Raw genomic sequence first — 12,780 nt, 5'->3', positions numbered from 1 at the left:
AACACAGTATATCGATGTGCACGAGTTATAATAATTTGAAGGTGGACCGTTGTTAGAAATAAGGATTCCAGTTGGCAGAGGTATGCAGCCTGTCCAGGTAGGGAGCACCAGTCTAGTCAGGGTAAGTCAGATACACACCCTAAATGAACTTGTGGTCATCCTCTGGTAGCTTGGCACAGAGCAGTCAGGCTTAACTTAAGAGGCAAATTATAAAGTATTTGTGCAACACCTAAATTACAGTAACAGTGAGACTATTTATCTGATTAAAACAAAACGGTTAGACCTGGCATCATTGGCGTGAGTCTCCCTTCCATTTTGTTGGATAGTCTCCTCTGTTTTAATATGTTTTTGCTGGTTATATTCTTTGGGCACTGTGCCACTGCTATTCAGTGCCACAGTGCAAGTGCTCCTATGTTAAATTGATGTACTAATTAGTGTTTCCATGATTGGGTTATTTGATTTACTTGTCAGACCCTAGTAAAGTGCACCATGTGTGCCCAGGGCTTGTAAATCAAATGCTGCTAGTGGGGGGCTTGCAGCACTAGTTGTGCCACCCACAGAAGCAGCTTGTAAAGTGTGTTTCAGGCTTGCCATTGCAAGGCCTGTGTGCAGACTGTGACTGCCATGTCGACATGGCAAGTGCACCCACTTGCCAGATCCTAAACCTTCCCTTTTCTTCATATCAGACACCCCTATGGTAGGCCCAAGGGAAGTGTGCATTGTAAGTATAAGGTAGGACATGCCCTGGTGTGTGTAGCATGTCCTAATAGTGAATTACAGCCATTTTCGTTCTTCACTTTTGCAAGGCTACCTGTTCTCCATAGGCCAGAATGGGCAGTTAGATTATTACAGATTATAATCCTAACTGACTCAGGGAACATGGTGAAAATTCGAATTTAGTATGCCTGAACTCAGAATGATAATATACATCTTTTAGTGAAGTTGGTTTTAACATTCTGTGTTTGAAAATACCACTTTTAGAAAGTAGGTATTTTCTTGTCTAACTATCCAGGCCTGCCTCTGCTAGGTTGTGTATTCCTTGTTTGGAGATTGAGTGACAGGGCTGGGGGATTCCAGGAGACAGAATGAGTCAGCCCAGTGGTGAATAGGGAGATCACCACCTAGATGGGAGGGAGGAGTTGCACCTGGGACCTGAATAGGGCTGGGCCTTCCCTCCACAATGCTGGCTCCACACCCTGGGGTGCGGCTGATGTCTCTGCCTTTCACTGTGAAAGAAGAGAAGGAATCATGTCAAAAAAGTGCTCCAGGACTGTGCTTTCCCTCCACAATGCTGGCTCCACCTCCTGTGGGGTGTCTGATGTTTATGCCCTGCACTGTGAAAGGAAAGAAGGAGTCATGTAAACAGAGTGCTCCAGAACTGGTTTGGACTAGGCAAAGGCCCATCTGCCTTCAGAGAACAAAGAGAAAAGTAGTATGAATATTGGGACTCAGACCCAAGAACTTTAAATCTCTTCTGGGAACAAGACAAACCTTTTGCCAAGAAGAATAACCAAGGAAGCTGCAGGAGTTTGGACTGCCCCTCTGCCAGTGTGCTGTTTTCTGGGCTGGCCTGCAGTGGTTTCTTCATTGCCAAGGAAAGGAGAAGGAACTTTTTAAGGAACTTCATGGTCTTGCAGAATATTACTCCAAGGGCTTGAACTTGTGCTTACCTCATGCTGAAGTCTCAGGGACAAAAGAATTCATCTCCAGCTCCCCTCTGCATTTACTTGCTGGGAATTCTAACTGCAGAAGCCTGCGTGTCACTGGGAGCGCGATGCAACAAGTAGAAGCATGACGCCGCTGCAGCTGAAATCATCGTATCGCCAGAGAAGTGTGCCACCGCCGCCGCATCTCCCAGGAAGCGTGTCTTCTTCAAAGCTGCCTACTGTCGCATCACCGGAGAAGTGTGATGCCATCGCGAGGGTCGCCATCGCATCGCCGGAGAAGCGTGTCGCAGGGCCTGTCGCGGCTCCAAAGTACAGAGTCGTCACAAGGCTGCCAGGGCATCTACGCATCATCATCACATCAAGGACGCCATCTTCTCGGATCGCACCAGGATTGTCGCATCGCATCGAAGCGCCATCTTGCGCATCGCAACCAGGCCGCAGGCTGAGAACCTACGCATCACTTCCGCACCGGTAAGGAAAACGACGCATCCCCTACTCTGTGCAAGCATTGAGGCGCGACACATCATCTCCCCCAGGGCACGGAACTGACGCATCTCCCTTTGCGAGCCTTTTGTTTATTTTGCGTTACACATCCAGGTACTTTTGTGAGAACTGTGTCGCATTTATCATCAACTTGAACTAAGCAACTTTTACCATCTTTAAGTCAATCTTAAGTACAGTATTGTGGATTTGTGGTCTTCTGTTTAGTCTATATAAAAAATACTTATTTTTATAAAACCTGTGTGGTGTCCATCTGTAGTGTTTTCACTGTATTACTGTGTATATTCACAAATGCTTAACACACTGCCGCTGAGATAAGCCTGTCTGCTCGTGCCATGCTACCAAGGGGGTGAGCAGGGGTTATCCAGTAGTGTAATCCCCTTATCCTGACTTAGAAGCAAGGGTGCCTATTTGGACTAAGGTGAATACCATTGCCAACTAAAGACCCCCAGATCTAACAAAAACCAGAACAACAAAAATCCAATCAGTAGAATTCGAGATATGACGTTTTAAAGAATAAATGCAAAAATATTTCTTAAGTCAATAGTGCTAAAAGGTTACTTAAGATAGCAAGGGACCGGGGTAAATTCAATGTTCAGGCCGACTGGGATCTCCGGCAGGCCAGCTACATGAAACACTGTACTATACTCTGCTCTATGCTGTTCCACTGGCCGACACTCTACTCCACTGTAAGCAACTCACTTCTACAGCACTGTACTACCAAAATCCAATAGGGAGGGGTATCATAGCCCACCTCCTCGGGGCCCGGCTACATCTACCTGGGTGTCCTAGCCCCACCCAGGAGCACTGATGGGAACCACGGGGGAAGCCCCCCTGCAGTCCCAGCCAGCTCCCCACCTCCTGCGGGAGCCGGCCTTGCTCCTGCATGCAGGGAGTTGTTAAATATGCAGCTCTCTGTGTGCGGGAGCAATCTTTCATCTGTTTCCCTGCTTGCATTACAGTGGGCAGGAAAACAGACACAACCTCTGCTCCCAGCAAGAGCCTCCATTTGAGGAGATTGTCATACAATAGAGCGGCATAGAGTGAAGTGTTGTACACTGTAGTGCTGTAGATTAGATTACCGTAAAGTGGAGCAGCATACAGTGGAATAGTGTACAGTGGAATACTGCACAGTGGATTGTAGAAGAGTGGAGTGGCATAGAGTGGAATAGCGTGGTGAGGTGTAGAGTGAAGTGGCTTAGAGTGGAGTAGGGGACAGTGGATTAGCGTAGAGTGAGATGCCATGCAGTGAAGTAACATAGCGTTGAGTAGAAAAAACTGTTATAAATTGGAGTAGCATCTAATATAGTAGAGTGGAGTGCTGTGTTGTACAGTGTTGCAAAATGTCATAGAGTGGAGTAGAGTGTTGTACAATAAAGTGTACAGGCAAAAAGTTGAGGGCAAATTTCAACAGTGCTGTGGACAGGGATAGAGTGAAGTAGAGTCTAGTGGAGTGGCATAGAGTGTAGATGAGTTTTGTAGTGTGGAGTTATATAGATTGGAGGAGAGTACACTGCAGTGGAGCACAGTGGCTTGTAGCAGAGTGCAATAGCTTATAGTGTAGTAGAGTACAGTGGAGTAAAGTGTAATAGCGTACAGAGTAGTGGCATATAGTGAAGTGGTGTAGACTAGAGTGATATTTCATGTAAATTCACTCCGCTGTTTTTACGATATGTCAACTACAATAGTCTATGGAAAATTAATTAGGGGAAAAACGCATTTCGGGACTAAGCATGGGCGTAAAATCCGTTCCGCTCGATGATTTTGCGGATTTTCGGCAAATTCGCAATCCGCGAACTCTCGCGAATTTGCAGAAAATTTGCAAATCCGCGCGAGGCGGATTTTTTGCTTGGTCGCACTTGCCAACTAGAATACTATACATTTTGCGGCGCGCAGCGTTCACTTACCGTCATTCAGCGTTTGCAGAGTTGTTTTTCTCCATGTTTGCGTGTGCTGTGCCATTTTGGATCTTGCTGCGGGATCCCGCAGGAGTTTGTCGACGTCATCGCGGCTTGCCACCTTGCACAGCGAGAGTTTGGCAACGCGAGTACGTCATAAAGGCCCGTGATCACGCATCGCGGGAGTAAACACTTGCGAACACGTAGATGCGGCGGGCAGTGACAATCTCGCAATTGCGAGATTGCAAAATTTGCAATTTCGCACAAGAAATCCACCAGCAGGCAGCATAAACCTTGAAAATTATGATTTTTATCAGAATAACTCCTCAGGTTGACATTTGCCTGCACTTTTTTTTTGCAAGGAGTCCATTTTGGGGGGGGTGGGAGGAAGGAAGTGCCCCACAGTCTCCAACTTCCTGTTCCTGTCCAGCAGGCTCCTCCCAGTGCTTTCTTCATGTGCTGGTCACTTTGATTTGGATCTTGACCTGGAAGGATTACTTTTTGTGGATGCAGCTGGATATTTGGATTTTTGCTAAACTGAAAGCACTCAGCAGGTGCAAAAGTTCAATCTTATCATTAGTAACCATTCCCTGTAGTGCTTCCTGAGGGGCCCCTTTAGAGTTCAGTTGCCTACTTGCAACTATTTTACGACCCTGCTCTGACCCTCACAGCAGGCTCAGAGAATAGCTACAAGTATGTAACAAAGGTCCTGTTAAAAAATTACACTGCAACAGAAAGCAATTACAGATAAGGAAGCAGGTGCCAGCATGGAAGTTCAAATTCAGTGACACATTAATCAGCCCCTAATTCATTCATGTCAGTTGAGGCAGGGCAGGTGTGCTTTTCCCCCCATAATCTACAGTGATGAACTAGAGGGTGGCATGAGTGAGCCAGAGGGTGGCATGGGTGAGCCAGAGGGTGGCAGTGGTGAAACAGAGGGTGGCAGTGGTGAAACAGAGGTTGCTGTGATGAACCAGACGTAGAAACAACATGGTCGCGACCGTTGCTACCCGACAAGTAAGTTCGCGTTTGCGAACTGGTAAAAAACCCTTGCGAAATGGCAGAAACACTTGCGAACACAAAAAAAAAGGAATCCGCAAAATTCGCGAGAGTTTGCGGATTTTGCGGATTGCGAATCCGTAAATACGCAATTTCGCGGATTGCCAATTCCCAAAATCCACCCATGCTTATTCGAGACCCCCTTTAATCTTTGCAGCCCCTTAATGTTTCACCACAAAAATTTACATCATCTCAAAATGCAGAAAATGCTATAGGTCTGGCAAGTTTTGTGCTGATTCCTCCAATGGGTGGAATGTTTTTAGGGAGCTAATACCTGCGGAATTCCTATCTTTGGGAATACTAACTATAACTACAGAGAGGCAATCGGATTCAATGTGATTTCTATCTTTTTATCTATTGTATCTGTTTATTCCTATTGTTGGACTTGAAAGCCTTTGGGTGGTCTTCCCCACAACATTTTGCCTACCTCTTCCACTTTTCTTGTTTTCTGCTGGCTATAAGACTATGTGCACTTTACCACTGCTAACCAGTGCTAAAGTGCTTGTGCTCTCTTTCCTAAACATGGTAATATTGGCTCATTTCCAATTGGCATATTTAATTTACTTTATTGTCCAGGAGTGGCCCGTGCAGGTAAGAGCTGTGTTGGGGGACTCAACAGACAATGGCGAGGGAAAATGGTGTTGTCTGTTGAGTCCCACCCACCCCGCCCTACTGACCCACCACTCTTACCTGCATGTGCCACTCCTGTATATGTCCCTAGTAAATTGCACTACATGTCCCAGGGCCTGCAAATTAAATGCTACTAGTGGGCATGCAGCACTCCTTGTGACACCCACTTAAGTACCCCTCTAACTATGGCTCAGGCCTGCCTTTCCAGAGCCCATATTTGCAATTTACACTACCATTTAATTTTTGATCCGGCAACACAAACCTCTTGCCAGGCCTAAACCTTCCCTTTTTATACATATAAGTCACCCAAAGGTATGCCCTGGACAACCCAAAGGGCATTAAGTAAAGTAATTAAAAATAGCACATGTACTTTTAAGTTTTACATGTCCTGGTAGTGAAAAACTCTTATATTAGTTTTTTCACTGCTGCAAGGTCTATCTCTCCCATTAGATAACATTGGGATTACCTTATTACATTTTGTAAGCATAATTCCCAATTGTGAAGAGATAGAGTTTTTAAGTTTTGTGTCCCTGGAATCACAATTTAAAATCACAATTTATGGTGAAGTTGGATTTTAAAGTGCAATTCTAAAAATTCCCCTTTTAGAAAGTTGGTATTTTCTTACTTTAGCGATTTAGTACACTTCTGACCTGTGAAGACTCTACCAGTAAGGACTGCTGTGCAGCGGAAGGACTCCCACTCTGCTAAACTGCAGGTTTGCTGGACTCCTATCTTGCTGTGCTGCCCTGCTGCCTGATGTTCCCCAACCTGGGTGAAAAGGACTGGACTTCATCACTTGAACCCAGAGTGGCTCCAAGGGCTTGCTTCCTGATCTGAAGTTGCTCCACCCGAACAAGAGAACCACAGAAGATGAGCAAGACCACATTAGGTTTATTACTACATACTCTAATCTGTCATTCAAAATTAGAAAGATTTTCAACAAAGAACTGGCACATAGTACAAACTGATCAGGTCCTGAACAGATACCTACACGATACACCGTAATTAACATTCAGAAGAAGTAGATCCCTAAAAGATTACATTAGTCATGACATGAATACATCCAATGGGGCCCGCCATCAGATTAATACAGACAGAACAGGCTTCTCATGCTGCATGAGATGCAAGGCTTGTGTAAAATTCTCTAACTGCACCAAAATCAAGGTCCCAAATAGTAACATAGAATGTGAGATTAGAGGGAGCTTTGATTGCAACACAGTTTTTTGCATCTACTGTCTCGTTTGTCTTTGCGGGGAGTACTACATTGGCAGTACCATTCACTAGGCGAAAAAGAGGGTGTTGGAACACAAGAGAGTCATAAGACGGAATAATGAACATTACCCAGTAGCCCGACACTGTGGAAAAACACTCACAAAATGATAAACCTTTGTCATTTCTTGTGTTAGATTCCATAGGAACACAAGAAAGAGGGGGCAGCAGGGAACATAAACTGAGGATTTTAGAATCCAGGTTTATTATTGACTTTGAAACACCTACACCTATAGGACTTAACTCCAGTAAAGAGTTAGCAGTACACCTGGGATAAGTATGTAGAGATTATGAATACAATACAATCCAATTGGACAGTATGGGTTAGAAATTATGTATGACTTAAAACCACCATTTCTAACAATGTGAATATGATCCGCTTGTGTAAGATACAATTTGTTCTCTTTTTTAATATTATATTTTCACTTTGTAAAGTTGTATGCACTCCTTATCATTGTGGTTTTTCTGTAGAGCTGACATAAGGAAATTAAATGTTAAGATAAATGGTAGGGCGTATAATGTTTCATTTTCTATTCTTTCACACTTGGTTTTGGGCACTAAAGTGAATATGGAGACTGGCGAGATGAGTAACGTTCCTGTTAAAGGGGGAAGAACATTGTAGCAAGCTCAGTTCTGAGAAAGCATTACAAGATTAGCCCACTTGGGCTAGACACCTGCTTGCTTTGCTGGTAGAGGGGCATACAGAGCTACCGTGAGTGTGGACTGGTAGGACTATCTCATTTAATAATGTTGTGAGTCAGTAATATAGTACCTAGACAGTATGGGACCAGATACTTAGTGTACTATGTATGTGGGATGCCTTTACACGAATTCCATTGAAATATTTTAGTTGTTGTCACTCCAGACCACTTGGGCTACATGAGTACTATAGAACATAGGTCTGTAGAATAGGAATGCTTAATATTTGTTAGTTTAAATAGGTGCCATCCGGTACCACAGAGAAACCCGTTTTGGCAACTGCTTTCACCAGCAATGCGTTATTTATGAAAGGCTACAAGCATACATTGTATGAGTAGACAGTAATTAAACAAAGAGTGAATAGGTAATGTTTACTACACAATTGTATGTCAACAGGGAGAAAACAATTTGTGACCTGAATATGTTAATATCTTATTTACTACTTTTTAATCTTGCAATATACTGAACAAAATGATTCCAGTTCTATTGCTTGGGAATTACAGAATATACATGTTAAGATGGCACCTATTATGCACAACTCTCTTGACACTGAATACATTTGTAGTCCATTATGGATTGTAATGACTCTGTGTATGTAACAAGCCTTATTGGCTCTCACAGCACACAGTGAGAAAGGCGAAAGCCGAAACGCGTTGGTGACAAGGCATCAAATATGATAAAGTACTTAAGAATACCAGAGTGTATGGTCATCTCTGTACGGAGGGGATTTGTGTGTGTATGATAGTGCTGCTGGAGTCCATCCAGGACCGCTGCAACGTACAGCCCGGATCTCTGGATTTTGTTGAAGTAGACATATATATGTGTATATAGTTAGTTGGACATTTCTCTCGTTAAAATCCATAGAAGTTCCCCCATTATAGTTAGTTCAGCTAACTATAACTCATGCACCCGCAATGCACTGCTGACATATTACATCAATCATGACATGGTCAGTGACATCACTGATGACATTACTGATGACATCTCAAATTACATCACTGATGACATCACTGATGACAACATCCAGTGACTGTGTTTTTCTTTAAAGTTTCAATATGTATTATATATATATATACCAAGGTGTATTGAAGAACGAGTGGGGGTATAAGTGTCTGGATGGAGGATTTAGTAGGTGCGTGATTGACTGTTTAAGTGAGTGATTACATGTGTCTTTCTGAATACATGGGTTAGTGACTAAACTGTGTGAATGTCTGTATCAGTCTGTCTGTTGTTGTATAAGCTGCTGCATTGGTTGATCAGTAACTACATGACTCTCTACATGGGTTATCGATTGGTTGCCTGAGTATTTGTATGGGTGCCTGAGTATGTGTGTGTGGGTGGGAGGTGTATGACTGTGCATAGATGTTTGAGTGGTTGATTCACTGTGTGTATGGGTTCAAGAGTGCATGTGGAAACAACTGTATGGGTGGGTGAGTGTGTGTATGGGTGTGTTGGTGAGGGAATGGATTTCTCAATGGTACATGTCTAAGTAACTACATATGTAAAAGGCAGTGCATGTTAGAGTTGAAGTATATAAATGACTATACGTGAGAGTCAGTTATTGTGAGAGTGGCTGTATGGATGAGTGTGTACTTGTATCAGTGATTGTATAAGAGAGTAAGTATATGTTTGTTTCTGTTTGAATAAGTGATGTGGGGTGTGTATAACTGTATAGGTGAGTAAATGGGAGTGTGATTGATTCAATGCATGACTCATACGTGTGTGAGTAACTCTGGATGAGTGGGTGTGTGTGAGTGTCTGTATAGATGTAAGAGTGCATATGATAGTGTTGTATTGATGAGTGACTGCATGTATGAGTGACTATATGGGTGAATGAGTGGATGTGTGTAGACCTAAAAATCAGTGAGTGCGCATGTAGTAACTTGTATTGGTGTGTCTATGGTTTCAAAAATGGTAGTCTGTATTTTACAGTGGGTGTATCAAAGGCTATATCAGAGTGTGAGAAGGTGCATCACATTTTCACGTGGATAATGCCATTAGTGATGTCATCAGTGATGTCATTTGATATGTCATCAGTGATGTCATTAGTGATGTCACTGACCATGTCATGATTGATGTAATATGTAACGTCATCAGCAGTGCATTTCGGGTGCACGAGTTATAGTTAGCTGAACTAACTATAACAGGGGAATTTCTATGTTTTTTTTACAAGAGAAATGCCCAACTAACTATAATGTCCCTGAAACCTATGTTTTTTTCAGTGAATTCCAAAGGTTTTTTAAACGCTAATTTCTAACTATAACATACCAGTCGTGTTTCCAGAATGGTGGAGAAAGGTGATCGTGGCCTCCGAAACACCTCCTAGCAATCCCACTGTGTGGGATTTACTGGAGGTAACAGGAGGAGTAGTTAGCCCCCAACATCAACCTTGGGGGCCAACTATCCCGTTTATTACCACCAGTAATTCCCACACAGCAGGATTGCTAACTTCTTACATCAGGCCCTGTTCCCTCCCTGCACCACTGTGCAAACGTGCCCCCTAGCACGTTGTAGGTTGAGGTATTAAGTCCCCTTGTATCCTGAGGGTCCCTGGGTGCCAACTAGCCCACCAGGTACCTCCAGGAAGCAGCACAGAGCTACTTTGCAGAGAGGTGGTCCAAGGCCATGCCCCTTTTTACACCTCTCTACTACGCAGATCATGGGCGCTTACTGGAGGAACCTGGTGGGCTAGTTGGACCCAAATGACCCTCGGATCCAAGGGCACTTAATCCCCCAACTTACAATATGCCTGAGGGCCCGTGTGCACAGTGGTGCAGGGAGGGGGCGGGGCCTGATGTGACAAGCGTGCAAATGCGCCCTGTGGTGCGTTATTAAGTTGGGGGTTAAGTCCCCTTGAATCCTGAGGATCCCAGGGGGCCAACTAGCCCACCAGGAACCTCCAGTAAGCGCCACAGAGTGGCTTTGCAGAGAGGTGTAAAAAGGGGCATGGCCTCGGACCAACTCTCTGCAAGGCAGCTCTGTGCCACATACTGGAGTTACCTTGTGGCCTAGTTGGCCCCCAGTAACCCCCAGTATTCAAGGGGAATTGTTTTGAAATTATGCAATAGATCGACTGTTTAGAATGGAGGTGCATTTTGAACTGTTTCAGTATATCTTCTATGTTGATGAACATTGATGTCTATTTCTAAGGGAAATTGCTAATGTCAAATCACTCGATAAAGGCTAAGCGCCGAAACAGGTCGTCTTGCCCTTGGTGCACAATAAATAAAGAAATTGTTCATTCTCCTGGTGTGCCGTTCTTTGCTTGACTATCTCCAATTGGAGTATTGTGAAGGCGCTTGAGAAATATATACACGCACACACACACATATTACATGCACATAAGTGTCATGTTGGAAATGGGATCTCTAGATGGCAGAGGTTTTCACCCTGTCCAAGAAGGGACCCAAACTATATTCAGGGCAAGGATACCCCCTTGGCACTTTGGCACGAGCAGTTAGGCTTATCTTAGAGGCAATGAGTAAAGCATTTGTACATACACACAGTAATGCAATGAAAACACTACAAAAGAAGTCTACACCCGTCTTGCAAAATAACAAATATTTATCTGACTAAAACAATATCAAAATGACAAACATCCAACATGCACAAGTAAAGATCTCAACATATTTAAGCTTTGCAAAGTAAGTCCATAGAAATATATGGATGGTTTCTTTTAGCACAAAGTACCTTGGATGCGTCAAAATTCAAAGATGAAACAGGCGCAGGGGAGGTAAGATGCCAGAAAAGCAAAGCAATGCCTTGGTTCCTTACTCCAAAGGGAGGTAATGCGCTGGTTCCTTACTTCCAGGGAAGTTGATGCATGGGTTCCTTATTGCTAGGCAGGGAAGGTTATGCGTCGGTTCCTTACTGTCAGGTGAGGTGATGTGTCAGTTTCTTACTGCTAGGGGAGGTGATGCATCAATCTTCAGACATGTAGACGTCATCAAAGGATGAAGCGTCAAAAATTCAAACGCCCTGCGTCGAAGCGGATGTGTCGAAGAAGGTACTGTGTCGATTATACCGCCCGAAGCAGGCAATGAGTCGATTCTTCAGTGGCAAAGCAGGGGCTGTGTCAGAGTTAGAGTGGGTGCCATGGACATCCATGACATGGTGCTTGGGCCAAGGGCTGCGTAAGCTTTTCAGCTGCAAGGCAGGCCCTGTGCCGACTCTTTAGATGCACAGCGGTGCTGCCTCAAGAAAATGGCCGCTGAGAGTCAATGCATGGATTTTCTCACTAGGTTACACTCCCAAGGGCCCAGAACTGGACTTGGCACCTCTTGGCAAGTCAGGGCTCTCAGCAGAAGAGCCCAGGCACTGGTAGATTAGGTTTTTGATGGCCCTGAGACTTTTTAACGGGAGTCAAGCACGCACAAGCCTTTGGAGAAACTTGGAAGCAGAATGCAAAAGCAAAGTCTAGTCCTTTCACTACCAGGACAGAAGCACCAAGCCAGCACAAGCAAGTAACATGCAGAGTGGCAGTCCCTCCTACAGCATCCAGCTCATCTTCCTGGCATACTGTTCTCAGTCCAGAAGTGTTCTGCTTTTGGGGTGTCAGAGGTCCAATAATAATACCTCTTTCTGCCTTTGCAGTGGGCAAACTTCAAAGTAAAGTCTTTGTAGTGCACAAGCCCCTGCCTTTTCCTCACCTGGCTTCAGACACACTACAGGGGGTGGAGACAGCTTTGTGCGAGGACAGGCGCACCTCTATTCAGGTGTCAGTGACAACTTCTCTCATCACATTAGCTCAGGAATATAATTAAATATTATAGAGAAGCACACACCTACACATACACAATTCATGGAAAATAGTATGAGTGGAAGTTTATTGGCATCTCTGGGCCTGAGTCATAAAGGTAAAAGTATGTTTGTGTTTAGTTTTTTTTTTACTAATACCAAGTTTACAACTGTGGAGACTCCAAAGTTGGGGCGGAGAACTCCACACATAAAAAGCTAAGACTATCACAATGTACTTTTACATTTTTATTTTTTCAATTCACAAACACTCCAGAAGTGCACATGGAAAGCTGCACCAGGTGCAGGTTTCCAGACTTACT

At 44.1% G+C, this 12,780-nt stretch overlaps 1 protein-coding gene and 1 pseudogene across 1 annotated transcript in view; one reads left to right on the top strand and one right to left on the bottom strand.

Moving 5' to 3' along the window:
• Positions 1-7,301, top strand: part of LOC144785208 (E3 ubiquitin-protein ligase DTX3L-like) — a 38,264-nt pseudogene extending 30,963 nt beyond the window's left edge.
• Positions 1-12,780, bottom strand: part of LOC144785111 (uromodulin-like) — a 382,476-nt gene that overhangs the window by 177,493 nt on the left and 192,203 nt on the right. The gene's annotated exons all lie outside the window — the stretch shown is intronic.

This window comes from Lissotriton helveticus, chromosome 10 (assembly GCF_964261635.1).
Source record: "Lissotriton helveticus chromosome 10, aLisHel1.1, whole genome shotgun sequence".
In the NCBI taxonomy this organism is placed as follows: Eukaryota; Metazoa; Chordata; class Amphibia; order Caudata; family Salamandridae; genus Lissotriton; species Lissotriton helveticus.
This window is presented reverse-complemented; position numbering and strand designations above follow the sequence as displayed.